We start from the raw sequence: 13,861 nt of genomic DNA on the forward strand, positions 1-13,861 counted from the left end.
GTAAAGAGGCCTTTGGAAAGACCGTTCTATTTATCCCTAGTATAATTAAAATATAAAAGTAAAATGTGTACATCTGTATGATGAAACATTTATGACTGAAAATAATGTTATTAAATTAAAATATTTCAAAAGAGTCTTTGTTTCACTAGCTAAAATCAGATTTATTATTTTGAAGCAATGAATATTAATTATATTAACTAATTCTCCATTTCTATGACTTGTAATTAGAGTTATCACATTATGTGCAGTCCTTGAGTGAATATTCCAAGTTTTTTCTTTTGACCAAGCCTATAAATTTCATCTCATAAGACAGCTTTTTACCCAATTACCCAAAGCAGTAAGAATAGCATGTTTGTATTTCACAATCCTTCCTTACTTTCCTTATCTCTTTTTTAACAAAAAACATTAATAAGTGGTTATGGCAGTAAAGTTAAAATTGTAAAATTACCATTAAATTATTTGACTTTTTTCAATATGTTTTTACTGAATACTTTCTTATGTGGTGGGCACTGATCTTGGTAAGGAGATACAGCAGGAAACTAAATAGACAAAATGTCTGCTCTTGTGCAGCTTTTACTCCATTGCAAGGATACAGACAACAAACAAGATAAGAACATATATTATACCATAGATAGTGATAATAACAGAAAAAATCAAGAACAAACATATAGATAAGGGGAAGTGCACCTAATCCAGTTTTGAATAATTGAGAAATTACTGCATTCCCATCATCTCTCAGCCCCGACAGAGAAGATCTTTTCCTTTAAGTCATAAGTCCTTCCAATGCTGGTCATTTGCTCAGTTCCCTTTCACCCATTGCAACATGAGTTCGGACTTTCCAACTTGTTTATGACCTAAGCTAATATCTTCTATGAGTTCTTATGTATTATATACAAAATTATATTGTATATTGTACATTGTCAATTTGTTTGACGTTCATGATGTTGATTGGACTGTTTGTTGCTGGTACTAATGGAAACCCGCAGAAACATGGAAAGTTGGTCTGTTAGTAGAGAAGGGCGTAGAGTCTAGAGAAAACTGTTTTGATTCAAACCTCACTTCTCACTGCCTGTGTGACCACAGGAAACATCCTGAATTCTCTCTGCTTTCATGTCTCAGCTATAGAATGTAAATGATAATAGTACTTACCTGATAGGGATGTTGTGTTAATGTATATATAAAACATTTAGAACAGTGCCTAACTGTTTATTAAACAAAACAATACAAAGAAGGAACACTTTCAAATTTAGGTTAAGTAGAAGGTTATATTCAATACCACACCCAACATTGCAGGTAAGTGCTACTACTTCGTTTAATATCCTGGTACCATTTTCAGTAAGATTTAAAGAGATGACAGATGCTATGTCTCCTAGTTAGGATGTGGTTTTGAAAAGAAAACTGAATCTTTATATGGCAAAAAGGCTTTATTTGTTATTTACACTTTATTATAATTTACTTTCATTAGAAGATAAACTCCATAAGGGCAGGATTTTATTTTTGTTTTGCTTTTGTTATTAAGAGATGTAGCCCAAGTGCCTAGAACCTAGAATAGTGTTTGGCATATGATGCACATTCAATATATTGGAAGAAAGGAAGGGAGGGAGGAAGGAAAGAAGGAAGAAAGAAAATAAATAGAAGTCTGAGGATCCAGGTTTAATTCTGGCTTAGTCACCAATGGTATTAAGGCTCTATCTATTACATATCTACCTGTAAAATTTATTCATTTTTTGATCCTTTTTTAAATGTTAATATATATGATGTAATCTGCTAGACTGTGAGCTCTTTGATAGCATAGATATGAAAGGGACAAAAGATTCTGAAATGGGAAAAAGCAAAGTGATAGTAAAGTGGGAGAAGATTCCATACTGGCCTTTTATCTTTTAGGAATAGTTGGGCTGATTCATGTGATCCTCCCATGAAGTCCTTTTTAGATAATTCTTTTGAAAATTAAGTAATCTGTTAAGTTCACAAATCCTGTGAAACTCTAACATGGACTACATGGAGTGTTCTAGTAAGTATGGTGATACCCTCCTGTACAAAATCAAAGGAGCAATGAAAGAGGATAGTTGTTTTCTAGGAGACTCTGATGAAATTTTTATTTTTTTAACCTTTTGAACAGCTTTTATTGAGATTTTATTCACAATTCACCCCTTTTAAGTGTACAATTTGATGGGTTTTCATATATCAGCAGATTATGTGCTGCCATCACCACAATCAATTTTACAACATTTTCATCATCCCCAAGTAAACCCCATACCCATTAGCAGTCACTCCCTATTTGTCCTTGACCCCCAGCCCTAGGCAATCACTAGTCTACTTTTGGTCTCTACATTTTCCCATTTTGGATAGTTCATGGAAATGAAATCAAACACTCTGTGGTCCTTTGTGACTGGCTTCTTTCACTCAGAATAATGTTTCTAAGGTTAGTTCATGTTGTAGCATATATCAGTGCTTTATTCCTTTTTTTCTTTTTAATAATTTTTTATTTTTAAATTACAGTTGATGTACAAAATTTATTAGTTTCAGGCATCCAATCCTGCAATTAAACCTTATATAACTTACAAAGTGATCACTTGAGAAATCTAGTACCCATCTGACACCATATATAATATATATTATAATACAGGGTCGGGCAAAAGTAAGTTTACAGTTCTGAGTACACAAAACTCAGAGCTTAGTCTTGTATTATTCTTTATTTATTTATTATTGTATTATTTATTTGTATTATTATTATTGCTATTATTTTATATTCATACTTATAATTATCTTTTAGGTAATGACGGCCGATAATTTAGCCTATGTATGCCCATCCATGTATTATTGACTATATTCCTTATGCTATACTTTATATCCCCATGGCTATTCTGTAACTACCAGTTTACACTTAATCCATTTACATTTTTCACCCATTCCCCCAGCAACTTTCCCATCAGGAAAATGTCAAAATATTCTCTGTATCTATGAGTCTGTTTATGTTCAGCTTATTCTTTTATTTTGTTTTTTTACATTCCACATATAAGTGAAATCATATGGCATTTGTCTTCCTCCGTCTGTCTTATTCCACTCAGCACAATGCCCTCTAGGTCCATCCATGTTGTTGCAAATGACAAAATTTCTTTTTTTTTGGATGAATCATATTCCATTTTATATATGCACCACTTCTTTTTTACCCATACATCTATTTTTGGAGGCTTAGGTTGCTTTCATATCTTGACTATTGTAAATAATGCTGCAATGACCATATGTGTGTGTCTTTCAATCTGAAGTGAGTCTCTTTTAGACAGTATACATATGAGTCTTCTTTTGTTATCCATTCAGTCATTGTATGTCTTTTGGCTGGAGCATTTAACCCATTTGCACTTAAAGTAATTGTTGATAGATATGTATTTGTTGCCACTTTATTATTCATATTTTTACCTTTTTTTCTTTCTCTTATTAAAGAAAACCCTTTAACATTTCTTCTAATACTGGTTTGGTGGTGGTGAACTTCTTTAGCTATTTTCTGAGAAGCACTTTACCTGTGGGCAACAGCAGACCCTCCATATCACCCTGCCCAGGCTCTGTAGCTTCAGCTTCACTGGAGAGGACACTCCAGAGTCATCGCAAGATGTCGATTCAACACGGGAGGAGACAGATACCGTGTCACTCCCGAGTTGGACTGCACAGCCATTCTCGGCGGTGCAGATAGACTCTTAAGAAGCTACACCATCGTCTCTGAGACGGACGGCTGCCGACGACGACGACTTTACCTGTCCTTTGATCCTAAGTTATAGCTCTGCTAGGTAGAGTAATCTTGGTTGTAGGTCCTTGCTCTTCATTAGTTTGAATATTTAATGCCAATCCCTCCTGACCTGCAAATTTTTTGTTGAGAAATCTTGATAGTCTTATGGGCGCTCCCTTGTAGGTAACTAACGACTCATCTCTTGCTGCTTTTAAGATTCTCTCTTTGTCTTTAACCTTTGGCATTTTAATAATGTGTCCTGGTGTGGGCCTCTTTTGGCTCACCTTGTTTGGGATTCTCTGTACTTCTTAGACTTGTATGCATATTTCCTTCACCAGGTTAGAAAAGTTTTCAGTCACTATTTTTTCAAATCAGTTTTTAATTCCTTGTTTTCTCGCTTCTCCTTCCAGCATCCCCATGATATGATTATTGGTACACTTGAAGTTGTCTCAGAGACTCCTTATACTATTCCCATTTTCGTTTTTGTTTTTTTTCTTTTTGCTGTTTTGATTAGGTGTTTTATGCTTTCTTATTTTCCAAATTGATGATTTTATCCTCTGCTTCATCTACTCTATTTTTGATTCCCTTTAATATATTCTTCATTTTAGTTAATGCATTCTTTATTTCTGACTGTTTCTTTTCAATATTTTCTACCTCCATTTTTGTTTCCTATCTTTTTGTTGAAGTTCTTACTAAGCTTATCTACTTTTCCCTTAACTTTTTCGAGCACACTTATAACCAGTATTTTTAACTGTACCTGGTAAATTGTTTATTTCCATTTTATTTAGTAATTTTTCTGGAGTTTTGTTTTGTTCTTTCATTTAAGACAAGTTTCTTCGTCTCCTCCTTTTTGGCTGTATTCCTGTTTCTGTGTATTAGGTAGAGCTGCTACATCTCCTGGTCTTGGTAGTGGCCTTATGTCATAGGTGTCTTGTAGGACCCAGTGCTACAGCCCTCCTGTTCATCTGAGTTAGGTATTCCAAGTGCTCCCTCCTTGTATAGAGTGTGTGCACCCACCCATTATAGTTGAGACTTCATTGCTATTGGCATGTCAATGGGAGGAATTTACCCCACAGCAGATTGGCTATGAGGACTGGCACTAACCACAGGGGAGGACCTACTGTGCAGGGGCCAACCAATGGAACAGAACTCACTTTAGTGGGGCTCTGATGTCTGATGGTCTGCCCCTTAGTGTGTTGATGGCTGACATGGTTGCGTGTTGTTTCTGCAAGGTCTGAAGCCTCTAAGGAGGTGAAGACCAAGGTCAGCTGTCACCTGTGCCTTGTTCAGGGACACCCATTATGAGTTACAAAGCAATCTGCAAATGACTTCTACTTTTGCTGAGCTTGGAGATTCCTGTGAGAGGTCAAGCCATAAATAAAGTTCAGCTGCTTCTTGTGCCAGGCCTGAAGCCACTTAGCAAGAGGTATGGGGCATGCCACAGTCTGATGCTGCTTGTATGAGAAATTTTAGAAAGTCTGAAGTATGAGCCAACACAGGCCATTTATATGGAAAAGCCACAGGAAATGGCTTAAGTGTGCCCACAAGTTGGGAGGGGCGAGGTCTCAAGGAATCACCAGAGCAGGGAGAATGTGTTAGCTAAGTTGGTGGAGACTTAGATATGGCAGCCACCTGCCAGCTCTGTGTGTGTGGCGGGGGGAGTGGTGTGCTCCACAAAGGAACAAAGGCCTTTGTTAGCACTTCTGTCTGAGAGATAGTTGCTTCTTCAGTCCTTATTTTGAATCTGAACAATTCAATTCTTTCTTATATGTTCCTGGTGCCTTTCCAGTGCTGTCTAGATGCTGTAGCTCAGAGCAAGTGAGTCTAAGTCTGTGTGGTAGCCCTTTAAGAGGAACACCTAGGACTCCAGAAGATCTCTGTTTCACTCAGCCACAATCCTTTCTGGTTTTTATAGCCAGAAGTTATGGGGACTTATCTTCCTAGCACCAGAACCTTGGGCTGTGGAGCCTGGTGTGTGGGGTTGGGACCCCTCACTGATCAGTGGGGACCTCCTCAGCCATGAGATACTTCCTTATTTTTAACTGCCACACCTGTGTGTGGGACCAGCCTCTTACCAGTCTTTACATGGCTTCTTCTGTATATCCTTAGTTATAAAACTTCTGTGTGATGAAATTTTTGTAAGTCTGATTATCTTTTTGTTGATTCATGTATGTTTACACTTTCAGTGGTTTTGTTACTTCTCAGAGTTATTTATGCTATTTAATTTGTAGAAATTTACAAGATTGGTGGCATATGCATAGTGAGAATTTATTTCTCTGACAACGATTACTTATGCTTGTACAAAATAACATTGCAAATGCATTATATCCAGATATACAAAATAAATTTCAGTTATAGATTTCATTTACCAGAAAAGTCCACATCAACATTTCTTTTTTACCTTTCTTAGATTTAATCTTTATACTATTGAAGAAAAGACTGTCATTTTTAACAAAGTAACTCTACTAATCATGATAATGCAAGTACCCTGAACAAAATATTTTACCTGCAATAGTTGAAAAGTGTTCAATTTTACACATATAAAGTAATTTAGAAATATCAAAATAAAAAAAACATGACTTCATAATTAAAATGATCTAGTTTGCTAAACTTCTTTAGTTGAATTATGAAGTGAATAGGGTGGGAGAACACAGTGACCTTGAATCAGAATTATGAGAGTTAACATTTACTGAACACCTCTTATATGTCAGGCACTCTTCTAAGGCTTTTACATATTTTAACTCATTGAATCTTTATAGAAAACCATGGGAGGTTGATGATTTAATTATTTCAATCACATAGATTAATAAATCAAATGAGAGACATTAAGGGAATTGATATCTTCTAGGGCCTAAGTGGCAGAGCAGAAATTTGAACCAAGACCCCACCCCCTCTAATTCTACAACCCTGAATGACCCTGTACCAAGTGTTTTGACCACCAATAAAATAGTGTTTATATAGTAGTTGTAACTGAGGCAATGATCCAGCCTTTGTCTATAAACTTTGGGGTATTTTCCTCATAAGATTACCAGGATTTTTTTGGTAATCTCTATACTGAAGTTCTATAAGAATTCTAAGAATATTTTATAAGAAGACAGCAGCTATGGCACAGTTCAAATGTTGAGGGTTGGAGTATTTCAACTTTTTTTTCTTATATGTTTTCAAAATGTTAGCTATTTTATAACTCATCAGTTCTGATCCATTGATGTTTTAAAGACCAACACAGACAGGAGGATGTGGGGAAAGAATAATTTATTGAGCATGTAATTGGCAGGCCTGTGCTAGGGCCTTTACTGACATTTTCTTAAATAACATACAAAGTAATTATATTAGTCATTAATTCATTTATTGGGGATAGTGACAGAACTGAAGTTTGGTTTGGAATATTGTAGATGAAAATGGGGTAAGGTTAGAGACCAGTGGGGCTGAGGTAGTGCCCCAGGATATGAAAAAAGATAGAGAGAGAGATGACTTTTGGTTGGGTTTGGGGATGGGATGAGTTTGGAAAGAGTGTAATCACCATCTGGTTTATTGTCTTTTTATTCTTACAAGAATATAAGATTCAGAGGGCTTCGATTGTTTTTTGTTTTCTTTACTGGTGTATTTCCAAGGGTCTAAAATGAGGCCTAACATATAGCAGACATAAAATACTTACTAAATGAATAATTTTTAAGTATTCATTTTGCTGTGCACGGTACTTCACTAGTGTTGGGTGTCCATGATAAAAGAAACTGCTCTTGTTCTTAAAAACTTGCAGTTGAGGGATAAACACATAAACAGGATATTGCCATTGATGTGACAGGTACTAAATACTATGAAGGCAGGAATTCAAGAAGCACCTATGTGATCCCTTGAACCTGATCATGTCCTGGAAAGGCAGAATGACCTTCTTAAAAGAGGCATGTGCATCTAGGCTGAGTTCTAAGGCAATATAAGAATCACCAGAAAAGTTGGGGAGAAAGATGTTTCAGATGAAATAAATGAAGTAAAGGCTGACAACTAAAAGGAAGCATGGCAGTTTCAGGGCACTCTAAACTTGCTCTAGATGTCCTTGTTTTAGTTTTGAGAAAATCGAAGGTAGAAAAATAAAACAATAAGCCCCAGGTCACAAGGAATTAAGATTCCAACTCAGTTCTGTCTGCATACAATGCCATAGCTTTTCCAATATTCCCTAGGTATATGACCCTACATACCAGTGTCTCCTCATGTATCAAATGCCCTCCTCTTGTTTTTGTGGCTAAAACTATTCAAATGGAAAACATTTGTCTCATTTTTTACTATTTAACATATTCTTCAGAGAACTCTAAGCAAACTTTTCAGGTTTTTTCCATGTGATGTTGATTGGGACCAAGCTAAACAACACGTAAGATGTGTGTTCCCATTCTTAGGACACCAGACAGTCATTTTGTAAATTATATGTACCTTTAGTCCATGCAGATCAAAGGGCTGGAGAATTCATATGCCATCCAAAAAAAGATAAAAGATAATTTTCTCCTAGGAAATAGTTTGTACATAGGGGTTATCAACCCTGTGACAAAACAATTGCTCAACAATTGTACAAATTCTGTAATAATCAGAGACTAAATGATGGAAGATTGGACATGTGTACAACCAATACCATCTGTATCCGCATCACTCCTTTTATATTACCTGTTAGCCAGCTCTACCTTCTTCTGGAGACTTCATTTGTCCTTTCCCATAGAACCACATATTTCTTGAGTTGGAAATGTTTCCGTCCTTTTATTTTACATTTCTTCTATAATCATCACCATCCATGTGCTCTGGACCATTCTGTCTCCCTTCATCTTTGTTTGCTCAACAGGTGTCTCACAAAGATAGGAACATAGTGAACTTAAAGTCCAGAAAAGGCAATCTATTGTGATCTGTTCTTGAAACCATGTGGGGCTCTAATAATGTCCACTGCTGAGAGAAATTACCTCTGACTGAGTGCTACAAATGGCAAGTCTAAATACCTGAAGTCACCTGGTGACTCAAGATTTCTTCTATCTTGGCAGTATTAATAAGACTCTTCAGCACTCTTCTTGGACATTTTCTCCTAAGAACAAGGTACTAAGATTTGGATAGTATGAATCTCAGCTTTAGCTCTTCCACTTACAATTTATTAATTTTCTGCCTCAGTTTCCTAATCTGTGAAATAGGGATAGAAACAATGCACTTGCCCTACTTTATAGTGTTGTCATGAGAAGCCAATGAGATAATATGAACAAAACTTGTAAACCAGATACATTCTATAAATATTACCTGTTAATATTACTATTATCATCCAGGCATGGAGATACAACTGGGTGGTTTCATTCCAGCTATCCTACTATGACCAGTCATCATTTCAAGCAGAGAACTTGGCTCAATGACATAGAAACATACTGCTCAGTGTCACTAGTACCTCCAAATCACTAAGACTGCCTTCATTCACAAAAGTGAAGAAAAGCAAAAACAAATTTCAGGGATTTCAAACAAGTGGCTTTATTAATGTTACTTCTTGTCTACTTTCTGAGAGAAAACAGTTGCGATGTTCTATAAGTCTATTCCATAATATCTCTAACTGTTATTAAAAGACTAACTTTAAGACTGGGTTCTCAACAAACGTGGTTAAAGTTTGGGTTCTGGAGTCTGCCCAATGTTTCAATAGTGTTTAGTTAGGATTGTACTTGGTTACGGTACAGGAACAAATTAGCCTTGAAAACTCAGTGGCTTAACATATTGTAAGTTTATTTATTTATCTTTTATGTAAAATCTGATGTAGGTTAATAATGGTTCTCCTTTATTCAGTGTCTCAGGAATTTAGGCTCCCTCCAACTTAGATATTGCTGTCTCAAAGTGTGACTTCCAAATTTGCCAAGGCAAGGGAAAAGTTAATAAGAAATTGACACATCAGCATTTAAATGCCTTGGTATCACCAAACTTTCATGGTCTGTCAAATATAGTCTTCCTGTGTGGCCAGGAAGGAGGGCAGAACCAATTAGGAGAAACACTAGGGATCTCTACATTACCCATATCCACCCCCTTCTCAACCAAGTGAGTTTGGGCAAGTTAGGTTTTCTTATGTATAACCTAACTGAAGTAATAATAGTTTCTACCTCATGTGGCTATTGCGCAGATCAAACAAGATAATGTACATTAAACACTTAATATACCTGGCACAGAATAAGTACATAAGAAATGTTAAGTATTATTATCATTGGTATTGATTAACTGAATAACTTCATAGTCAATTGTATCAGGAGTGGTGAGAACACTTCATTGTGGACCTCTGAATTTCTTAGTGGAAAGTCTTCAGCACAAGAATCAGTTCATTTCTGACTTCCAGTCAAGATGGAGGCTTAGACTGACATGCTCTGTCTCCCTCTACAACTAAGTAGGAATACAACTACCTCAAAACCAAAGATAACCAGAAATTCCAGAAAACAAAACTACATGGAAGCCCAACGTATGAAGTAATAAACCAGTGGTGCTCATTTGGACAGGTTGGAGGGGCGAAATCCAAATCGGGACAGAAAGGACAGGCTGGGCTGTCCGCGGTAGCAGCAGGGATAGTGGCGATGCTACAGGAAATGCCAGGGGAGCAATCCCGGCTGCAGTTGAGACCCGGCAGCTCACAATTCCAACACTGGGGAAGGCAGACCCCTCATTGCCTTGGATGGTGATGCTGTGAGGAAGGAGCCTCCCGGTCTCTCAGCGGAGAGTAATGGCAGGGATCCATCTTGGACCCCCGCTCCCACACAAAGCACCACAGAGTGGTGAAAAAGGTCACCGGTCACCGGGTAGTGACGAGTGCTTGGGGTGCCGCCCCCTACAGCCCACCCAGGAAACAAAGGTAAACAGAAAACTGACAGGATGAAACAGACCATGATTGAAATCCCAGTGATGCAGCTCACCAGGCAGCAGATGAGGGACCTAACCAATGAGCAAATAAGAAATCTTTCTGAGGCTCAGTTCAGAGCTATAGTCATAAGGTGGCTTACAGAATTAACAAAAGATTTGGAACAAGACAGGGAAGGAATGAAAGCTAGTCACACTGAAACGAATGAAAACACATATGAGACAAGTGGTGAGGAAATGAAAACCAGAGATCAAATCAACAAATTGGAACATAGGGAAGGAACAAACAGTCAACCAGTGCAGAAAGAGGAAACAGAAGGGAGGAACATGAGGAGAGGCTCAGAAACCTCTGGGACAGCTATAAGAGATCGAACATACGGATTATAGGATTGCCAGAGGGCGAAGAACTAGAAATTGAAAAATTAAGTGAAAAAGTAATGAAGCAGAACTTCCTGGACTTGGGGAAGGAAATAGACTTACAGGTCCAGGAAGCACAGAGAGTTCCAGAAAAACTGGACCCAGGGAGAACCACACCAAAACACATTATAATCAAAATGTCAAAAATTAAAGATAAAGAGAGAATCTTAAAAGCAGCAAGAGAGAAGAAAAGAATCATGTACAAAGGGGTCCCAATTAGACTATCAGCTGATTTCTCAAAGGAGACCCTGCAGGCAAGAAGGGACTGGCAAGAAATATTCAAAGTAATGAAAAGCAAAAACCTACAGCCACAAATACTCTATCCAGCGAAACTGTCATTCAGAATAGAAAGGCAGAGAAAGTGCTTCCAGGGCAAAATAAAACTGAAGGAGTTCATTAGATCCAAACCACTATTATATGAGATGTTAAAGGGACTGTTTTAGAAGAAGGATCAAAACTATGAACATTAAAATGAAAACTGCATTACAACAACAACAACAGAAGCTAGGGAACCGAAACAAAGGCAAACTAAGTAGGCAATGAGAGTGGAAAAAGAATTATAGGTATGGGGAACATATTGGGGGGAGGTCAGTAAGGAGGGGGAAGGGGGAAAGGGAAGGAGATGGTGCAGGAATTAAGAAGCACAGTAGGAGGGAGTAGAGTAGACAGGAAGATGTCGAGAAGAACTATATGCACAATGAATGGACATGGACAAAAATGGGGGGACAACTGGAGGGCGGGGAGCCACCGGGTGGAGGGAAGCAGAGGGCAAAGAAATTGGGACAACTGTAACAGTATAATCAATAAAAGATATTAAAAAAAAAAAAAGAATCAATTCATTTCCAGGAGGATTTGACTTTTCTTCACACAACTGTTAAAACATTATAAATCTTATAATTTCTAGATGAAACTCCTCTTGCTATGAAACCAGTACTCTCTTGATTTAGGTCAATTTTATCCAAAGACCAGATGGAAATGCATTTGTGTGATGATGTCAACTCTTTGAAGTGTTTGTTATTTTCTGCAACCACTGAACAAGATCATGATGTGATCTTTTTTTTTCAAGAGGTTGTTTTGTTTTGTATTTAAAATCACCTGGAGCTTTCTTCCTCTAATAAGTCAGTTGCCACAAAGATTAAAGCAAGTGTACCAAGCAGGCAGGATAATTCTTATGAGTTTGGCCACTGGTTCAAGAACCTCAATGGAAAGAGAGGGAAAATGAACATATACTGATTACTGCTTTGTGCTTAGCATTTGACATGTCATTTCATTTAATCATCATGGCAAAAGTGATTATTAAATATATATTAATCAACTTATGTATGTTAACCAACTTTATCTACATGACTACCTGATTGAGGTGGGGAAGATAATCCTGTTATCCCTATTTTACAGAAAACAAAACTGAAACACTTGGCCATTAAGCAACTTGCCAAGGTCACATGGCTAGTGAGCAGCAGAGCTGGAGTTCAAACCCAAGCACTCTGGCTTCTGAGTCCTAGCTGTCCTCCACTCAAGGTAATAATGTTATAAAGTGCAGTGACCAACCACCTATGGTAGGGCCTCAACAAATACACATCATTGTCAGCATCACCTTTTCACTCTACATTACTGACATATATCCAAGGGCTTTCTTCTCTCTAAGAAGGGGCAATGTAGCCTGGGAACCACTGACCATTGGCCTGTGAATTACTTCACTTTCTTTATCCATCAAAAGGCTCCTCTGCCACACTTTCTGTTGTCTTGGATTCCATCCTTCCATAGAACAGGAACTTGCCATTTCTCTAATCTTTAAGGAAATCACATTTGAGATGGAATGTTTCATATTCATTAATCTGTAGCTGGTAGGGTGTCTGCCCCATGGGAAGGCTCTGGGTGATACAATGAAAGGAAATTAAGGAATCAAATCATGAGAAGACCATTCATTCAATGACAAGTTAGCTAGATGGTACAATTGCATAGAGATTTTATCATATTTTGGTTTTTGCTAATGAAGAGCTTAACTATAATCCTCTTAAATTGATTAGCCATCATTTTTGTTGTTGGCCCAAATTGTTAAGAGTGGGTACTCATTTCCTTTCAGTTCATCTTATCATGTTGCCCTGGCTGGTTTAGCTCAGTGGATTGAGCGTCGGCCTGCGAGCTAAGTGTCGCTGGTTCGATCTTCCAGTCAGGGTACATCAGAGAAGGAAAACTCTGACTCCAAAAAACCTCCGCTGCCTTGCGGCATACCTCTTCAGAGGAAAGGCTAAGGGAGTAAACCCCGACAGAAAATCCGGAGCCGGAGTCCCTAAGGCGGTTTGATGTTGTAGTCAACACCGGCAACTCCTGCGGCGCACCTGAACCCAAGCTGTATCGACTCCGTCTTTCCCTTGGACCCTTCAGCTGCGAAGAGAGGGGGGGTCTGCTGCATGGGCAACAGCAGACCCTCCATATTACCCTGCCCAGGCTCTGTAGCTTCAGCGTCATCGCAAGATGTCGATTCAACACGGGAGGAGACAGATACTATGTCACTCCCGAGTCGGACTGCACAGCCATTCTCGGCGGTGCAGATAGACTCTTAAGAAGCTACACCATCGTCTCTCGAGACGGACGGCTGCCGACGACATCTTATCACAGAAATCTTAAGGGATGAAGAGAAGTTCTATTTTCAGATGAGCAGTTAAATGGACAGGAACAATAAGAGAAGATCTGAAAGGCCTAAATAAAAATCTTTAGATTAGATCTGGCATCAATGAATCAGGAGGAAATACTGAAAGAGGGAAGTACTTGCCTGCTGAACCAGAAAAGTGATTAACTATATTCACTACAGAGAGCAGAGTCATACAAAACTGTTCTCCAAAACTCCAGGGAAAAGCACAGACTCACTGAAGACCAACGTCT

Source organism: Furipterus horrens, unplaced genomic scaffold (assembly GCF_987537825.1).
Source record: "Furipterus horrens unplaced genomic scaffold, mFurHor1.1.pri manual_scaffold_2, whole genome shotgun sequence".
Classification (NCBI taxonomy): Eukaryota; Metazoa; Chordata; class Mammalia; order Chiroptera; family Furipteridae; genus Furipterus; species Furipterus horrens.